Here is a 19267-nt window from a genome sequence, read left to right as displayed (position 1 = left end):
GTTGCAACTTGCGTCAGCAAAGCCGGTAAATCGACAGAGTAGTATGCACGACACGTAACACCTCAACTAAATACTAAGAACAGAATAAAGTCTACGGAGGCATTACTTTTCAGCACACCCGCGTAGTTCTGTCAACGAATTTCAACTCAAGATGACATAGTGCGTCCTTCCTACCACGAAATCCTAATTCCAGTGACAAATTTCGTTTGATATCCTACATAGTGGTACGGTTGTTTGTAACTATTAGTGTGGTACTAGTCAAAAGTTTTTCGGAAATCAAGAAATGCCGCGTCGATCTGATCCATGGCTTTCAGGATGTCATGTGAGAAAAGTGCAGTTTGGGATGACCACTGATTAGGAACCTGTTGTGGTTGGCATGGATTAGATCATTACGTTAGAGATAAGGCCTTACGTTTACGGTCAGAATCTGTTCCAGTGCTCTACAACAGATGTACTGTAATGAAACGTGATGGCAGTTTTGTGCAACACTAATCTACGCTTGACGGATGTGATCTCTGCTTTCTTGGAACCACTGAGTACAATTTATTATTCGAGGGATCTGCGGTCTATTATTGTCCAAGATGCTAATGCTACTCTAGGCGCGTGTAAAATGTATGTAAATCAAGATTTGGCCCTGACTGACTACCCCCTGAAGCAGAACTTGGGATCTCTGAATTGTGATATTATTTCCTCCTTCTTGCTCTTTAATATATAAATTACAATCTAAGCATAAATGAATGATTAAGGGAACTAGTAACTGCTAAATGATAAATGTTGTTTCTGCTTAAACATTTAATATAGATTAAAAACCCCTTTATATTATAAATGTTTATTTTTCCTAACTAATATTACTGACCAATTGCCCAAATTTTCCCCTTTTTATGTCTACGTAACACGATATGAAAGACATCAACTACGTACCAAACAGTAGAAGAGACCAGTTTCAAAGCTGATCTACAGTGGTGTGCTATCTGAGTGGAAATAAAACTTACGTGATCACAGCTGTTTAGCCTTATAGGCCTAATAAGCCGAAGCAATCAGCAATATCAGTGTATGTACTGCGTCCGGTGAGTCGGATTGGTGGTTCCCGTGCACATCTGCAATGATAGAAGAACTCCAGTCACAAAATAAACTCTTTCAAACACTAGGATGGCAGAAGGCGGTCCTCTGACTAGTATAATCTAATACTGTCTTCTCCTCTCTGTGTTCTACAGACAAGAAACGCGAACTCCCAGCCACAACGACAGAATTCAGATAAGGTGTCTACGTGAGTATAGGCAGAAGAATTGCTCTCAATCACTGAATGCTGCGTGCTCTACGACGACTCCCTACCCGGAGGCGAAGCCCAGAATCGTATAAATTCGCAACAGTACAGTGCCTAACCATTCTCACTATAAAATCTCCTGAGAGCAAAGACAGCAAGTCTGTCTGTACCAACAAAAGCTGATACTGAGCGACTGCAAATATGCGCGCTTAAAGCGGAAGACCGCTTTCTCTCCGCCACTGCCTTCCCAGCAAAGCTGTGCACCCGTCAGTCGTAACTGCAGAAGGCGAATCATATTCTCGAAACCACGGAATATTCTCCCTCTCTACAATTCTTCCGAACGCCGACCAACCATATTTTAGTCTTTTGTCGTCCAGCGCGGAGAGTTTGCGAGGAAATACCTATCCCCATTAATTAGGAATTCATACAATGGCACGCTTCTGAGAGTAAAAATCCTCAGAAATAACCCAGCCTGCGTGATTTCCGAAGTAACGCTTCCTTGTTCCTCTATTCTAATCTTGGCTGCTGCTACTATTTTCCCCTCGACTCCCCATACTGCCCCTTTTAGCGCCAGGTTAATTACTGATGATTATTGTAGCAGACCTACCTGTAACCTGTCTCTTCTTCATTTCTCAGCTTTTGGTTAGACACTAGACTCGCATTCGGGAGGACGACGGTTCATTCCCGCGTCCGGCCATCCTGATTTGGGTTTTCCGTGATTTCCCTAAATCGCTCCAGGCAAATGCCGGGATGGTTCCTTTGAAAGGGCACGGCCGACTTCCTACCCGATCCTTCCCTAATCCGATGAGACCGATGACCTCACTGTCTGGTCTCGTTCCCCAAACAACTCACTCAACTCAACTCACTCAGCTTTTCACTTTAACACTTATTCATTTCGTGCTTTTTCTGTCCAACTTATTTTTACTGTTTTTGTACAGAACCACAATTCAAATGATTCGCATTTTTTATCCCCTGGAATTCTACTGATCCAAGTGTTTTTCCTTGAAACATACGGTTTCATTAACTTGTTCCTTACAAATATATAATATCAGTAGAGCTTTTTCAGTAAAGAAAGCTTTCTTCGCCTATGCCACTCTCCTTCAGAGGTTATTGATTCAGCCATCCTGTGTGATCTTACTTCTTAGACAGAAGAATTTTTCACTTCTTCCTTTTGCTGTGTCGTTTTCCGTAGACTCTTCAGTGCTGATTTTTAATATTTCATTATTTTATGTAACATGTCCTAATCAAAAATTATGATTTCCGAGAGAAAGGTCATTGTCAGTATACTCTAAATCCTACGCCGAAGCAAGGTGTCCAGCACACATCTTACTTCAGCTTTTGATTCAAAATGGCTCTGAGCACTATGGGACTTAACATCTATGGTCATCAGTCCCCTAGAACTTAGAACTACTTAAATCTAACTAACCTAAGGACAGCACACAACACCCAGTCAGCACGAGGCAGAGAAAATCCCTGACCCCGCCGGGAATCGAACCCGGGAACCCGGGCGTGGGAAGCGAGAACGCTACCGCACGACCACGAGCTGCGGACTCAGCTTTTGATTATCTGTATACTTGTAATGAAATCTATTTCCGAAATTCAGATTTTCGGCCCAAGGATGGCAGAGAACGAAATATGATGCATAAAATATTGTAATATACAGGTGGCCCATGGGAAGTAGTACGTTTTCATTTGGTTATTTTGAAGTTTTGCATATATTTTCACCAATGTAACTTATAGATAAATGCTCTACAAGCATAGTTATTATGGAAAGCTAAACAGAGGATTGGTTACTAAAACGTGCATCACACAAGTGACTTCCACCATTGGCGATGCACAGCTGAAGACGTATGCCTGAGCTGCTCATTACATTCTCAATCATTCCTTGAGGAATAGCCTCCATTTCTTTCCGGATTAAGGCTTTCAACGTGTCAGTATTGTGAAGTCGGCGTGAAAAAAACACATTGTTTTTGTAGTGACCCCACAAAAAAGCAGGGACTGAAACTTCAGAGATTCCCGCCGGCCAGATTTGTTTCTGTCAAATTCATTTAGGCGCAAGTTTACCTCATAAAACACCACAAGATTTGTGAGAAATCCGTCATTCCGTTGGATTCTGAACAGTATTGTTGTACATAAATTGCACCTACTCAATTTATCTGTCTGTACTGTTGAGATACTTGCAGCTTAAGAGGAGGAAACTTTAAAAGGTATTTCACAGTCCTCTGCAAATACATGAGAGTGATTTGTAATGACCCGGAATTACAACAGACAGATCGCTGGTTGCTTCATTGCAGAGTTGCAGGAACACGTCGGATATTTTCCAACTTCTAACTGCTATTTTATATCCCTTACGCTTCACATTGGTTACACGACGTCTCGCACCATTTTCTTACCCACCTGGATATATTCCATCATTGTAGAACACAGGAATAGCGGTTACTCATCAGTCTTTTGACTGGTTTGATGTTGCCTGCCAAGAACTCTTCTCCCTGTCGCAACTTCTTCATCTCAGAGTAGCACTTACAACCTATATTCTCGATCATTTGTTGTATGTATTCCAATCCCCGTCTTCTTTAAAGTTTTTACTCTACACAGTTACCTCTACTATCGTGGAAATTATTCCTTAATGCTTCAACACATGTCCTGACATCTTGACTCTGACTCTTCTTCTTCTTCTTCTTTCTTTCTTTCATAATCGTATTGACCAACTAGGATCGCGATAACAACTTCAGTTCCTCTTCTTCCTTTGTTGTTGTTTTCTATTTTTACAGTATTGCCTCACTTTCTCCCCATGAAGTCTCTTCATTTCTTCTGTATATGTTGTTCCCGACTTTTCATTTCTTCTGCTTGGAAAGCATTCCAAATTTAGTAAATTATTTTTGAAACGGTTTATTTGTGCTATTTCTGATTCATTGATGTTGTTTCTTTCTAGATCTTACCTTACTTCTGTAATCCATACCATTGTCGATTTCTTCTTCCAGATATATAGGAGTATTTGTTTTGTTAGTCTATTTCCATCCATTCGGTTGAGGTGTCCGAAAAAGGTTAATCTTCATTTGGCCATTACTTCAGATATTTTCTCTATATTTTTGTAGATCTCCTCATTACTTATTATTTTCCAACCATCTGCAGTTTTTATTGCACCCATTATTTTTATAATAATCCTTCTTTCCAGTACCTCTCGTTTGTCCGTCTTATAGTTCATCGTTAGGCATTCAGATCCGTACAAACATTCTGGCCGTACCACTATCGTGTAGAGTTTTCGTTTTGTTTACCTAGATATACATTTCTTGTTGTAAATATTTTTAGTCAAACGATATGCTCTTTCTGTTTTGTTAATGCTTACATCTATTGCAGATTTTTCTAGTCCATTCTGTTGAATAGTTTCTCCAAGATATTTAAATTTATTTACTCACTCTATTTTACCTATTTGTGTTTCCACGAATTTTGGCGCATTTTTTTATATTTGTCATGAATTTTGTTTTTTCAGCTGAAATTTTTAGACCAGTTGTGTTTCTATTTTTTCCCAGAAGCTTTATCTGAATAACTGCTTCTGTCAGGTTATCTGAAAGTATTGCAAAATCATCCGCAAAAGCCAAGCAGTTTACCTTAATTCCCTTTGTTTTCCTTCCCAGAGTAATTGGTTCAATTTTGTGATTTTTTTAGCTCCGAATTCCAGATCCTTACAATTTTTTCTAGAACACAATTAAACAGTAAAGGTGATAAACCGTCACCTTGTGTAACACCAGTTTTTATTTCAAATGGCTGAGATAATTCTCCCATAAATTTGACTTTAGATATTGTACCTGTTAGTGTTTCACGAATTATATTTGATAATTTTGATTTGACACCATTTTCTCTAATGACCTTATCTGTTGTTTTTCTGTCTATACAATCAAATGCTTTCTTGAAATCAATAAATGACACTATTACTGGTTTGCTGATTAACATTATATGGCGAATTATTGACTGTAAGTTAAAAATTTGTTCTGCTCAGGACCTTCCCTTACGAAAACCACCCTGATATTCTCCCAGTTGTTTGTCTAAAGTATCTACCACAGTGTTCATGAGAATTTTTGCTGATATTGTGTATGCCACTGGCAGAAGTGACACTCCTTTGTAATTATTGACATTTTGTTTGTCTCCATTTTTATGTAGCGAGTGGATTAATGCTGTTTTCCATTCAACAGGAATCTTTTCAGTTTTCCAAATGTTCTCAAAAAGCAGCTGTACATCCTTTACGATTTTCGGTTCTGATCACTTCAACAATTCTGCTGTAATGGAGTCTTCACCACTTGCTTTATTGCTTTTGAGTGTTTTGATGGCTTCATGAATTTCTAACTCTGTTGGTGGGAAATCTTTCACTAGATTTTGAGGTGTCACTGGAAATTATAATTTATCTGTTGGAACTGGACAGTTTAACAGATTTTCAAAATATTTTGATAAAATTTGATAATTTTCTTTGTTATTTAATCCTATTTTGCCATTTTCATCTTTGAAACAAATAGTTGGTGCCTGATATCCTTTCAGTATGTGTTTAAAAGTCTGGTAAAAATTTCTAGTACTATTTTTGGTGAAATTTTCTTCTATTTCAATAAGCTGAGGATTTTCAAAGATTCTTTTGATTTTCCGGATTATTTTTGATGTTTCTTTTCTTTGCTGTCTGAATTGTTTAAGGTCTTCCTCTTTTTTCGATCATCTACATTTTCTCCATTTTTGAGCTCTTTGTATTACTGTTTCTTCACACTCCTCATTCCACCGTGTCTCCTTTTTATTCTTGGCCAATCCTAAAGTTTTATCTTCTGCTTGAGCTATTTGCAGCTGGATTTCATGCCAATTACCTTCTTTACTTGTCTCAATTTCTTCTCTAAATTTTTCTATATTTTCTTTTGTAATATTAACTGCAGTGGTGTTGTATCTGAACACTTTCTTGGTCGCTTTTTTGTTTTAGATGGGAAAAACTTGATTTTAATCATAGAGAGATAATGATCTGAATTGAATTCACCATTTCTGACTATTTTAACATTCATAATTTCTGTAATATACCTTTTAGATACAGCAACGTGATCCAGTTGAAATTCTCCTAGGATTGGATTTGGATGTCTCCAAGTTTTGTCTCTTATTGATAGTTTGCAGAAATGTGTGGACATGAGTTTTAACTGGAATATTTTGCACATATTGATCAGTCTTTCACCATTTCTTAGTTTTAGTGTTTTCCAAGTGTTTCGTTTTTCTCCAGTTCTGCGGAGAACGTCCTCAATCCATATCTTTTCAAGCCACATAACTCTTCTGTAGCACCACATCTCAAACAGTTAGATTCTCTTTTGTTCCAGTTTTCACACAGTCCATGATTCACTACCATACAACGCTGTGCTCCAAAGGTACATTCTCAGAAATGAAGGCCTTTGTTTGATGTCAGAAAACTCCTTTGGCCAGGAATATCCTTTTTGCCTGTGACAGTCAGCTTTTTATGTCCTCCTTGCTTCGTCCGTCATGGGTTATTTTGCTTTCAAGCTAGAAGAACTGCTCAACTTCGTCTACTTCGCTGTCACCAATTTTGACATTACGTTTCTCGCTATTTTCATTTCTGCTACTTCTCACTACTTTCGTCTTTCTTCGGTTTACTTTCAATTCATATTCTACGCTCTTTAGACAGTTCATGCCATTCAACAGATCCTGTAATTCTTCTTCACACCAGCAGCGAATATGGTCATTGATATCCTTTCACCCTAAATTTCAGTCCCACTCTTGAACTTTTGTTATTTCCCCGTTTTGCACACTTTTTAATCCGAACACATCGTTCTTGGTCTTGTAACCTCACTGTTTCCTATAGGTTCTTGTACAGCTTACTCCTATTTTTCTTACAGCTTCGAGCGCTTTGCGCTATTTTACATTGTCTGACGCATTTTTAGGTTCACAGTCATCATTATCGCCACAAAGCAGAAGGGCACTTATCACCCTCATATGACGTTATCGTTATTCTATTTTTGTATAACTGAATGTTGAAAATCACATAACGAAGAGCGGCGATCACTGCCAGCGCACTCTCTTACTGTAGGGGTGCAATTAACGATCGATTTAAGAACAATGACTCTCGTAAAGTACACTTTTAACAAGAGGTAGTCATAAAGTTTTAATTATCACTGGAAAAAATTAAACTGCGACCATGAAACTTGGTGATGGCGTTAGTTCTTCTCTACACATTCACTGTTTAATGCAGAATATTTTTCGCAACGATGGATCACTTGACTGAGTCCTTGGTGTTACCGTCAGTCTCAAAAAGAGCGCCGGATTGGACACGAATGTAAATCGAATTTATTTTTTTGAATGGAGCAAACAAATCACACAGTTCTCTTCAGGAGATGTTGAGGCTTAAACTTGAAACAAAATATCAGTCGTATGACTCCTACCACTAGCCCTGAACATGATCATTCGGTTTATGAAATTAACTATCACCCACTCACACATACCCCCATCAACTTCTTCGAGGACACGTCGAATTTCTTGTTTGATTTCCAACAGATTATGGGGCTCTTCTGGTAAAGTCATGACTTATCTTACCCCTGTAATAACTCACAATCTGCCAGGTCGCAATATCCAGATGGCTAGGTTTGGCTTCCTCGTAATGAGATTAGTTTCTCTGGGAAATTTTCACACAACACACCGACTGCGTCATCAGAAGTGTGGTAAGTTGCGCCGTGGTGTTGGAACCATGAATTCTTGATGTTCTTTTGATCTAGTAGGGGCGAAAGCAAAGCAGTGAGCACCGCACGATGTCGAATCCCATTCACCGTTACAGCTCTTTCTTGTTTAGCTTCAAAAACGTGAGGACCGACTAAGCACCACTCCATTACCACACCAAACTGTAACTCACTGAGGACCAATGTCTTTCTCGTGAATTACTCTTGGGTTCTCTGATCCCCATGCCCTCCACTTATGCATGTCCAGAAAGCCATTTAAATGGAAGTGAGCTGCATTGTGAAAATTATGCGCTTTGTGAAACCATGGGTCTCTCGTTCCTTTTATCAGGATCCACTGCACAAACCACCATAGTTTAGCATGATCTGCCGGTTCATGTTCCTGTGTTAACTGAGCTGTGTACGGCTGTAGGTGCAAATCTTTTGTTAAGATCCTGTGCACTGTTGCTGGGTACATGATCATTTCTTGAGCACGACGATGGCATGATTTTCCCGCACTCACAGTAAAGGAATAACTCACAGCAAAAACACTTGCCTCATCCCGGCCACATCCAGGGCGTTTGATGTCTGCTGCTGAACAGGTTTTTTCAGATTTCTTGATCAGCCTACGGACAGTGAATTCATTTGATGCATTGTTGCGTCCAAGAATAATAAGGGGCTTCCGAACAGTTTCCGCGAAACTTTCACCACTATTGTAGTGAGTTTCTTTTGTTTGTTTTGTACACAGAATTGCACATCATTCAGTGTTAGCCCATCGTGCATTTTATATCCTTCTAGAATATAAATTGCATTTTATAAGTAATAAAATAGCTGATCGCCTAAGTTCTGCGCTTTTATATAACAAAGGCAATTACTTTTGAAGCAAATATACTTTGTAGGCGTAAACATAAAAATATATGTAATTATTGCTGTTATTTTGTACTCATTAGAACGTTCTCCATCATATCATTATCAAAGGTTAGAGTTTCTTGTTATTACTGGTAAATACAGAAGTTGTTTACGAATAACAGAAACATGTTTTATATAAATTCGAAATAAGCATTGAAGCGATGTTTGACATATTTCTGTTTTGCAGTTTTTTTTTTTTTTTTTTGTTTTACCTTTTCGATGAGGGATTTTCGTATTCTAGTGCTGTATTATAAATTTGTATTGTTTTCTTTATTTTTACATTCCTCTGTTTCATTTTACAAATCAACAGTTTTCGAATAATACCGGAATTAAACATTGACAGTTTCAGTTTTGCTATAAATGCAGCTTACTTTTAAGTAACAGGAAGCAGGATAACTATGCAGAACGAAAATATTCCGTATGTTACCCGGCCCTTTACACATCCTCGCTCTGTTTCTAGATGGTTTACCGCTTCCGGTGTTTAGGGGATCTGGTAAGATACTGACTGAATACGTCAAGAGAGCCATGGTTATGAGGTAAGGTATGCAACACACCTAAAGTACTGACAATGTGAGTACGACCTTAACTGGCCGAACTGACCAAACCTACTAGGTAAACTACCGTAGTCTCCGCTTACATGTGACAGACCTAGTCAACAGTAGCCAGCGGTAGTTTTACAACGCTACATATGACTTACAAACAGCGCCATCGTATGAACGTACATATGACTAACAAACAGCAAAATTATAATCAGCGCAGTGTACGTAAAATATACAGCATTTTCATCGTGAGTATTGACGAGGATACACAAGTACCTGACACCACGTTACGTTGCCCTTGCAAGTATGACGCAACATAATGACGTAGTTGTAACTGATGGTATATAGAAATGTAGTAACTAAAACTGACATCGGTCGCAATAAAAGCAAACTTAACTGTGGATTCAAGCGCAAAACAAGTAACCTGAAGAGCACACATACCTGACTGTTCCAAATGAAAGTAGCGTACGTAAGTGCTAAAAAGGTTGTATGCACTGTATGGCGTAAATTGTTCTAGGTATTAAACACTTAGTGCCGACATGTAAACACAATGAAACAATAGAAGTCTCACCAGTTTCGAATTATGAGATGCGTGTATAAGCGCTAAAATACTTACATGCGTTACATAGCGTAAGCACGTGCCGAATTACTAGCATAAAAGAAGATAGTATAGTATTCTGCCTGTTCAAAACGAAAAGTAGCGTACAGAACCGTTGAAACAGCTACGTGTATTGCTTGGCATAAATAGTAACAAGGAAATAAACATTTATAAACATTTAGTCCGATAATGGAATAACAAAACAATATGCTTCCGCGCCGGTTCAAAACCAAAAATAGCGAATTAAAGCGCTAAAACAGCAACATGAACTACATGGCGTAAATATTTATATACAATTACACGTTTAGAATCGACACAATGAAACACTACAACTCTCTGTCAGTTCTGAATATCACAAATTGCATACATAAGCGCCGTAATAGCTACAGATGCATTGTATGGCGCAAGTGGCTACAAGAAATTAAACAACTAGCGCCGACTTACCAATACAAAACAAAATCGTTTAGTATTCTTCCTGTTCAAGTGACTTATATGAGCGTTACAATAGCTTCATGCACTGTATGTCGTAAATAGTTACAAGGAATAAACATGAAGTGTCGACATACTGGCACAACAGACAGTACATTTATCTGCTGTTCAAAGTGAACATGTGCAAAGAGGAAAATTGATTCTTCGTTGATTTTCACTTTTTCCACCACCCCTTCGCCTGCGATAAGTCGATCTTCGAGTACGAAATCCTCCAATTCTCTTGCGATTCCTCGTTCTCCACACAGATGCTTGCCATTTCGTTGTTTTCAACCAAACTTGCGTGACCACGCAGGGAGCGCCTTTGCCACTTTAACTCTGTGCCATGTTGCCGTACACTTCCTCTAGCTCATCATGGTTTGTCACACCATTGGTCTCCTACACATATAGAAAATCGAATTGGCGCATTATATTCCACTTTATAAATGGACCGCGCCATTTTGTTTTGGCTCATCTAGCGACATCCAAGGGCTCTGTGGTAAGGAAATTTCATTGTGTACCGCGACTGTATATGTATCTCTGCAAATAAACAAAAATGAAATTACGCAATTTAATTTTTCCGAAGAGATTATTAAAACTGTATGGCTAAGCCTCATAAAAACTGTTTCGTTTTTCAACAACTTTAAAAATTCTTCGTGGTCACCCCCATTTAAATACCAATTCAGTCTCAAAACCGTGTCCTTATTTGAGGGGCGTTCATTACATAGTGCAACACATTTTTTTTCTCGGCCAGTATCGGTTCCAAAATGCGGAAGTTGTTGTGGGACATTGTGGAATGTTCCCGCTTCAAACCCTACACTTTCATACGCTGCACGTGGCCTTCGCAAAGGCTTCTGTAACGGAGACGCGTTTCAAGATTTTCTTTTGACGCAAAACCAGAACATCGCAGATATTCATAGGCTTTTTCACAGTGTCTACGGAGACCTGACCGTGAACAAAAGCACGGTGAGTTTTTGGGCGAGGCGTCTGTCATCATCGCAAAAAGGTCGTGCACCTTCACGATCTCCGGCCTTTCGGCTGCACACAGCTATGACTCCAACGTTGGAACGTGCGGAATCTCTCATTTGAGGTGATCGACGGATCACAATCAAACGCCTCGCTGCACAAATGAACGTCTCAGCTGGTAGGGGTGACAAACTCGTCCACCAGTTATGGTGCTCAAAGGTGTGTGCTGTCTGGGTTTCTCGCCACCTAAGAGAAGGTCACAAAGAGCAACCAAGGACCATCTATGCGGAATTGCTTGCGCGTTAGGGGGCTGACCGTGACAATCTTATGTCGACCATCGTGACAGGCAATGAAACATAAATTCGTCACTTCGAACCTGAAACAGAACGGCAATCCATGGAGTTGTGCCACACAACCTCTCCTCCTATGCTCAATCAGTAAAGTCATGGAGACGTTCCTCTAGGACTTGGTTCCAATGGCACTGAGCACTTGGAACTTAACTTCTGAGGTCATCAGTCCCCTAGAACTTAGAACTACTTAAACCTAACTAATCTCACATCCATGCCCGAGGCAGGATTCGAACCCGCGTCCGTAGCGGTCGTGCGGTTCCAGACTGTAGCGCCTAGAACCGCTCGGTCACACCGGCCAGCCTTCTAGGACTCTGAAGGGGTTATTCTGTTTGATGTCCTCCCTAGTGGTGCAACGATCAACTCTGAAGTGTATTCTTCCACCCCCAAGAAATTGAAGAAACAGCTTCAGCGTTTTCTTCGCGACAAAAATGCAAGCGAACGTGTTCTTCTCCATGACAACGAAAGGCCTCACAAAAGTTTGCGCACCAGAGAGGAACTCACAAAATCTCATTGGACTTTCTTCCTCCTCTATCCCAGAGCCCGGATCTCACATATTCCAACTTCCATCTGTTCGGGAAGATGCACTCCACGGGAAGCAGTACGTGGATGTTGTGCATGTTATTGATGCACCAAGACTTTGGCTCCGACATCGACTAGTCGAGTGGTACCATACGGACACATAGGCCCTCCCATTAAGGTGGCGTAAGGCCGTCCAATTGAACGAGATTATTTGGAGTTTTGTAGCGAAAGGAGTGGTAAATAATACACTACTGGCCATTACAATTGATACACCAAGAAGAAATGCAGTTGATAAACGGGTATTCATTGGACAAATATATTATACTAGAACTGACATGTGATTACATTTTCACCAAATTTTGATGCATACATCCTGAGAAATCAGTACCCAGAACAACCACCTCTGGCAGGAATAACGGCCTTGATAGGCCTGGGCATTGAGTCAACCAGAGCTCGGATGGCGCGTGCAGGTACAGCTGCCCATGCAGCTTCAACACGATACCACAGTTCATCAAGAGAAGTGACTGGCGTATTGTGACGAGCCAGTTACTCGGCCACCATTGACCAAACGTTTTCAGTTGGTGAGAGATCTGGAGAATGTGCTGTCCAGGGCAGCAGTCGAACATTTTCTGTATCCAGAAAGGCCCGTACAGGACCTGCAACATCCGGTCGTGCATTATCCTGCTGAAATGTAGGGTTTCGCAGGGATCGAATGAAGGGTAGAGCCACCTGTCGTAACACATCTGAATTGTAACGCCCTCTGTTCAAAGTGCTTTCAATGCGAACAAGAGGTGACCGAGATGTGAAATGAATAGCAGCCCATACCATCACGCCGCATTAGACGCCAGTATGGCGATGATGAATACACGCTTCCAATGTGCGTTCACCGTGTTGTCGCCAAACACTGATGAGACCATCATGATGCTGTAAACAGAACCTGGATTTTTCCGAAAAAATGACGTTTTGCCATTCGTGCACCCAGGTTCGTCGCTGAGTACACCAGCGCAGGTGCTCCTGTCTGTGATGCAGCGTCAAGGGTAACCGCAGCCATGGTGTCCGAGCTGATAGTCCATGCTGCTGCAAACGTCGTCGAACTGTTCGTGCAGATGCTTGTTGTCTTGCAAGCGTCCCCATCTGTTGGCTCAGGAATCGAGACGTGGCTGAACGATCCGTTACATCCATGCGGATAAGATGCCTGTCATCTCGACTGCTAGTGATACGAGGCCGTTGGGATCCAGCACGGCGTTCCGTATTACCCTCCTGAACCCACCGATTCCATATTCTGCTAAGAGTCACTGTCTCTCGACCAACGATAAACCGCAATCGCGATAGGCTACAATTCGAGCTTTATCAAAGTCGGAAACTTGATGGTACACATATCTCCTCCTTACACGAGGCATCACAACAACGTTGCACCAGACAACGCTGGTCAACTGCAGTATGTATGATAAATCGGTTGGAAGCTTTCCTCATGTCAGCACGTTGTATGTGTCGGCACCGGCGCCAACATTGTGTGAATGCTCTGAAAAGCTATTCATTTGCATGTCACATCATCTTCTTCCTGTCGGTTAAATATCGCGTCTGTAGCACGTCATCTTCGTGGTGTAGCAATGTTAATGGCCAGTAGTGTATGTACTGGAATCCTGAATAAAACCAACCTGCTTTCAGATTTAAAGAGTGTTGCATTACTTATTGAACGCCCCTCGTAGTTGGGTCTGAAGCGATATCGCTCCGTGAATTCCTGCAGGGCGGTACCCACAGAAACCGTTCTCAAGTGGCGCGGCTTTGCGCGAGGGCCGGTGGCTCGGCGGGCGGCAGGTGCCCTGATTGACAAAGCCTTTGTACCGCAACTGCCTACCGCCGACTACCGGCCACGCGATACCCACAAAGAGAAAGCCTCGCGGGAATTAATACCAATAATTACCACGGCCGCGTGTATACTTAGCAGGCTCCATTGTGCGGTCGCCGTGGCAGATGTCCGCCGCAACATGCCGGCGGATAAGTTAATGCGCACTTGGTACGAAAACACGGCCGGCCCGCCCCCGCGCACCCAAATGACTGTCATTTGCCTCCCGCCGCGGGCGGGGCCGCGCTCGCCGGGAAAAATTGAATGAAATGCACGTATTCTGCCCCGGCTCCCACTGCAACATTCTAATTTGGGTTTGCGCTGGGAGTTTCCGGCTCTTTTGAATTACTCGCTCTTAATTAGCGTTGCGCATGTGTGTCTGTGTGCGTGGGATTGTAGGCGGGTGGGTGGGCACGTCAGTGGTCATGTTACGACTCGGGACGTCCTTCGCACACATGTTACGCGTGCCACATACTGTCCGAGAGAGCGCGTGCGCCCGCCGTAAGCGGAAGCTACGCCGTCCCTCCCAGCTAATTTGCTAGCCTGCCATCATACACGGCAAGATTCCCAAGCGCAGCGCGACTCGCTTATTATCGGGAATTGCAGGGAACAAGCCACCTGTATTCAGGCTTCCTTGCCAAGTTATGCAGAATAACAGAAACGCGTTATGCCATGACGTACGCGCCCTTACGTACGATGAACCTCTCGTAAGCACCCAAACACAAAGTGAGACTACAGTTGAGTATTTTGCGTGCCCCTGAGATGGTGAGAAGATACTAACCCGGTGGCCTACCCAGTGAACAGAGTACTCCCTTTATGTTCATGTGGAACGTTAATAGGAAGCCGCACAACGGAAATTAATGAATATCTAAATTTAAACTGGGGTGTCTCAATTAAGCATAAAATATGGGTAACGTAGCTGGCACAAAAATAATGAGAAATGGGTTCCGCAAACTATGGAACGAAACTGAAGAGCACAATAAAATCCTGTCTATTACTAAGCTGCATTAACTTGATTTCAATAAGATATAAGAATAAGTATTAAGTACACAATGGTTCAGGCGAGCTATAAAAGATACACGATAATACCTTGGAATAAGTCGGTGGATTTGCAAATGAAATGCCAGTATTAGCTGTGTCTACGTAAGCGACCAAAGATTTCTGAATTAATTTCTAGATTAAAGCCCCGACATCTGTGACGAAGTAGTTCTGAGGTGAAGACATCTCTCCCTCTGACGGTCCGCTACAGAATGTCTGTCTGCTCTCCCTCTCAAAGTCCTGCTGGTTCTACTAGCACCAGATTCTCGTTAGCCAGTAGATGTAGACCCTCCGACTTCCGGCTAGTGAAAATTTTATAACAATAGCAAAAATCTCTCTTCTCGTAAAGAATCTGCCGTGACTAACCAGTAATACACAATTCTTTCTTAGACTGGGACAGAAAGCAGACAATTCTCCTCCACTACGAGAGTGGTCTCATACTTGGCCAGTGGCAATGACTTCTCGTTCGCACTCGTGAGTCTTCATCCTCGCTGTAAATATAATTTTTGTGAACCAATCCAAGGCTCCACAATTACTGCTGGCCTTCCTTAGGTCCATTCTTTCCCATCCCCAGGCGGTTCGCTATTCTTTTTTACAAAGTATTCTTTAGTCTTTTCTCACAGTAGAAGTTCACAGCCTGTAATCGCAACTCCTGCCATCTGCGATACTCTTATCAGAACACGGGACACTGTTTCAGACTGCGCCGGTCCGTTCATTGTGTATGTGGCCCGGACTCTGTCTTTCAGCGAGAAACAGTTTCACGACTCGCTTCCAGTAACCCCTGTTCCCACAGTCAGCCAGTGGACCAGCTTACTGATAAAACATTACACATGTGCTTCAGCGAATAGAAATGAAATGAATAATTACTTATCAGATAGAAGTCACTGGTGTTTGCTTCAGTTATTTCCGTACTTTCGTGCGCTGCTAGTTATTTGAATTTATTTGGTAGCTTAAGTTGAACAGACGGTTATTAATTAGGCTACGAAGCAGTTTTGAAAAAGACTGCCGCATAATAACAGAAACTGATCGTTCTCGAGCTGAAGTTTTGGCTAAGATACATTAATTCTGTATAACGTCTAGCCTAAAATATCACCAACCTGGAAGAACTGTGCGTACACAGTGTAGTGGTCTACAGTGATTAAATGTACAGGTGATTTGTGGGTATTCGGAGTGCTACATTAAGTACACAGAGCTACTGTCTCCCGCAGCATCAATGACTCTAACCCAGTCGCGCATCAACTCAGCTTAGATAACAGATAGGGGTACGTGATTTCATGCTGCGTGAACTGTATCAAATATTTCGTCAATCTTAGAAGCTGGTGAGTGGTAGCACACATCTCCGGCACCTCGTGACAAGGTGTTTTCAGTGGGCAAGAAATCTGGAGAACAAGCTGACTGGTGTTACAGAGGAACACCTTCTATTTCTAGGCACGTCAGGGCACTACCGGCGCCATGCGACTCTGCGTTATCGTGTTGGAAACTAATGTCATGGAGACATGGAAGTTAGGGCACGTCAGAAATGTCATGGCGTCTGTCCAAATTACCGGTTGTGCGAGCCAGACATGAGTAACCAACAGCACCCATACCATCACGTCATGTGCTGGGCTCTTATGACGATGACGATGCTGTCTATCGTTCCCCTCATAACTTCACACGCGGACACGTCCATCGTGATGCTGTACACATGACCATGACTTGTCTGAAAAGGCGACGTGTGTCGTCTTTCAGCAGTATAATTGTCGGTGTCCCGGAGCCAAAACCGTGCTACAGTGATTTCAGAGGCATTGTAGTGAATTCACGTTCATGTCTCGGCGACCAAATTTGTAAATTTGCCTGATGTAAATCCTATGGAACGCATCTGGATCACCACGAACGCGAATCACCGGCTCTTTATTTACGCGAATTAGAATACCTGTGCGCAGGCATCTAATGCCACATACCTCCACAAATGCCGCGCGGTCTAGGGCGCCTTGCCACGGTTCACGAGGCTCCCCCGTCGGAGGTTCGAGTCCTCCCTCGGGCATGGGTGTGTGTGTGTATGTTGTCCTTAGCGTAAGTCAGTTTAAGTAGTGTGTAAGCCTAGGGACCGATGACCTCAGCAGTTTGGTTCCATAGGAGCTTGCCACCACCAACGCCATCTCCACAAATTTATCAACAATCTGTCGGATACTTGATAAGAAGAATCAGTGATGCATTTCGTTCCAAAGAAGGAAAAAGAAGCTGTTAAGCAGGTAGTCGTAATGTTTTGGATCATCAGTATAGATCCCACATTCGCACAGCAGTCGTGAGGTCCTGACCAACGCGAGGCGGAATACCGCACAACGCATTCTCCATAGACCGACAGGCATGGTAGACGTTTCTCATTGACGTGGTATTCTCACAAACAACCAACATTCATATGCGACTTTTCAATGAAAAATATGTTGCGCTGTATTACAGTATCTGCAGAATGTGAATGGTACTATTCCTATCTACTTTGCGTGGTTGCGCTGAAATGCTAATCATTTGAATATTTAAGCACATATTACACATTACACCAGTTTGAGGTTCACTGCATACCATCTTCATGGTGTTGCTACTTTAGTAGCCAGCAGTGTATATTGATTTATTAATAGATAAATCATATTTTATATGAATTTGTACTATTTAATCAGACAGATGGTACAGCGACATGAAATATGTAAATCAGGTTATAGAGCGAGTGAAGATGGGAGCTAGCTATACAGGATGAATCAGCAGCCCGTACAAATGGGTTTTATGCAACCCCTCAATGCCTTCAAAAACATTTTTATATTCTCTGGCTCACTATATGCAAACTATTAGTCCTACAGAAAAAAATGAACAGTATCTTTTTGAAGGCAGTTTAATGTAGTTAAATTTTGAACTGGGATACGTTGTCATTGGAGGCCACGGTTTTCGAGTTATTCAAGAAAAATTGAAGGTCTCTTTTGATCATTTTTCGTGAATAATTCGTTAACTAGTTCCTCTGGCGAACAAATACCCCAGTACAAAATTTAACTCCATTAAATTTATTACGAAAAGGTCCTGTTCATTTTTTCTGTAGTACTAATAGTTTGCACATAGTGAACGAGAGAGTATGGAAATATCACACATGGGGCCTGAAGGCAATGTCGGTTGCATAAAACCCATAGGTAGGGGCAGCTGAATTACTCTGGGTAGAGGAGATTGGAAGAAACACTCATTAAACACTAGGATAAAAAACGGTTAGCATTTGCGTAACGTTTTCTTAACTGTTGTAGAGAAAGGCTTACAACACGTCTAACGCATGAGATTTCGCCGGGGAAAAGGTGCGGGACCCACACTTGGGAGAAGTGGTGTTCAAAACTCAGTCCGGCCTTTCAGTTGTACGTCTTCCCTTACTCGATTTAAGTGAATGCGAAGAGGGATTAATCGTCAATGACACGGCCATATTGCCTCTGCTTCCTAGTCCAATAGAGCGCCTGTTCGGTCGTTGATTAACTTATCTTCGTCGAGGCGTTAAAACGTAATCCTTTTTCCTATTTCTTAACTGTAAAGCACCTGAATCGCACTTGTGGTAAATAACAGACTGTTTAAATCTATGTCACATTTTTTTCTCTATTAAAACACACTCCTGACGAGTTCGTGCAGTAGTTTAGTCTTTCGCCGTGTCGTGGTAGTCCTGTGAATAAACGCCAAAGGTCCCTTCAGACCTATAGTTTGTTTGAAGGCCATCCTGCAACAAGGTGACGGTATACGGTAGCCTTCCTCTGCCCTTTGAATGTACTACTTTGTGTCAACAGTTTCGAAACGGATTTGATGCGGTCCACCACGGCTTCTTTCCCATCGTCAACTCTTTCGTTTCAGAGTAGTCCGTACGCCCAACGTCCTCCATTATATGTAGAATGTATTCGAATATTTACATCCCTCTACAGTTTTTGCCCTCTCCTGCGTTCTGTATTATCTTGAGATTTACTCCATAATGTTTTAACACATGCGCTCTCACTCTCTCCCATCTTCTGGGCGGTATTTTCCATATATTCTTTGCCCTGTCTACTCTGTGTGCGGAGGCCCTCCTCATTCCTACCAGTCAATTTTCAGCATCTCAAGAAACTGA

Source organism: Schistocerca americana, chromosome 1 (assembly GCF_021461395.2).
Source record: "Schistocerca americana isolate TAMUIC-IGC-003095 chromosome 1, iqSchAmer2.1, whole genome shotgun sequence".
Taxonomy (NCBI): domain Eukaryota; kingdom Metazoa; phylum Arthropoda; class Insecta; order Orthoptera; family Acrididae; genus Schistocerca; species Schistocerca americana.
Note: the sequence above shows the minus strand (reverse complement) of the source record.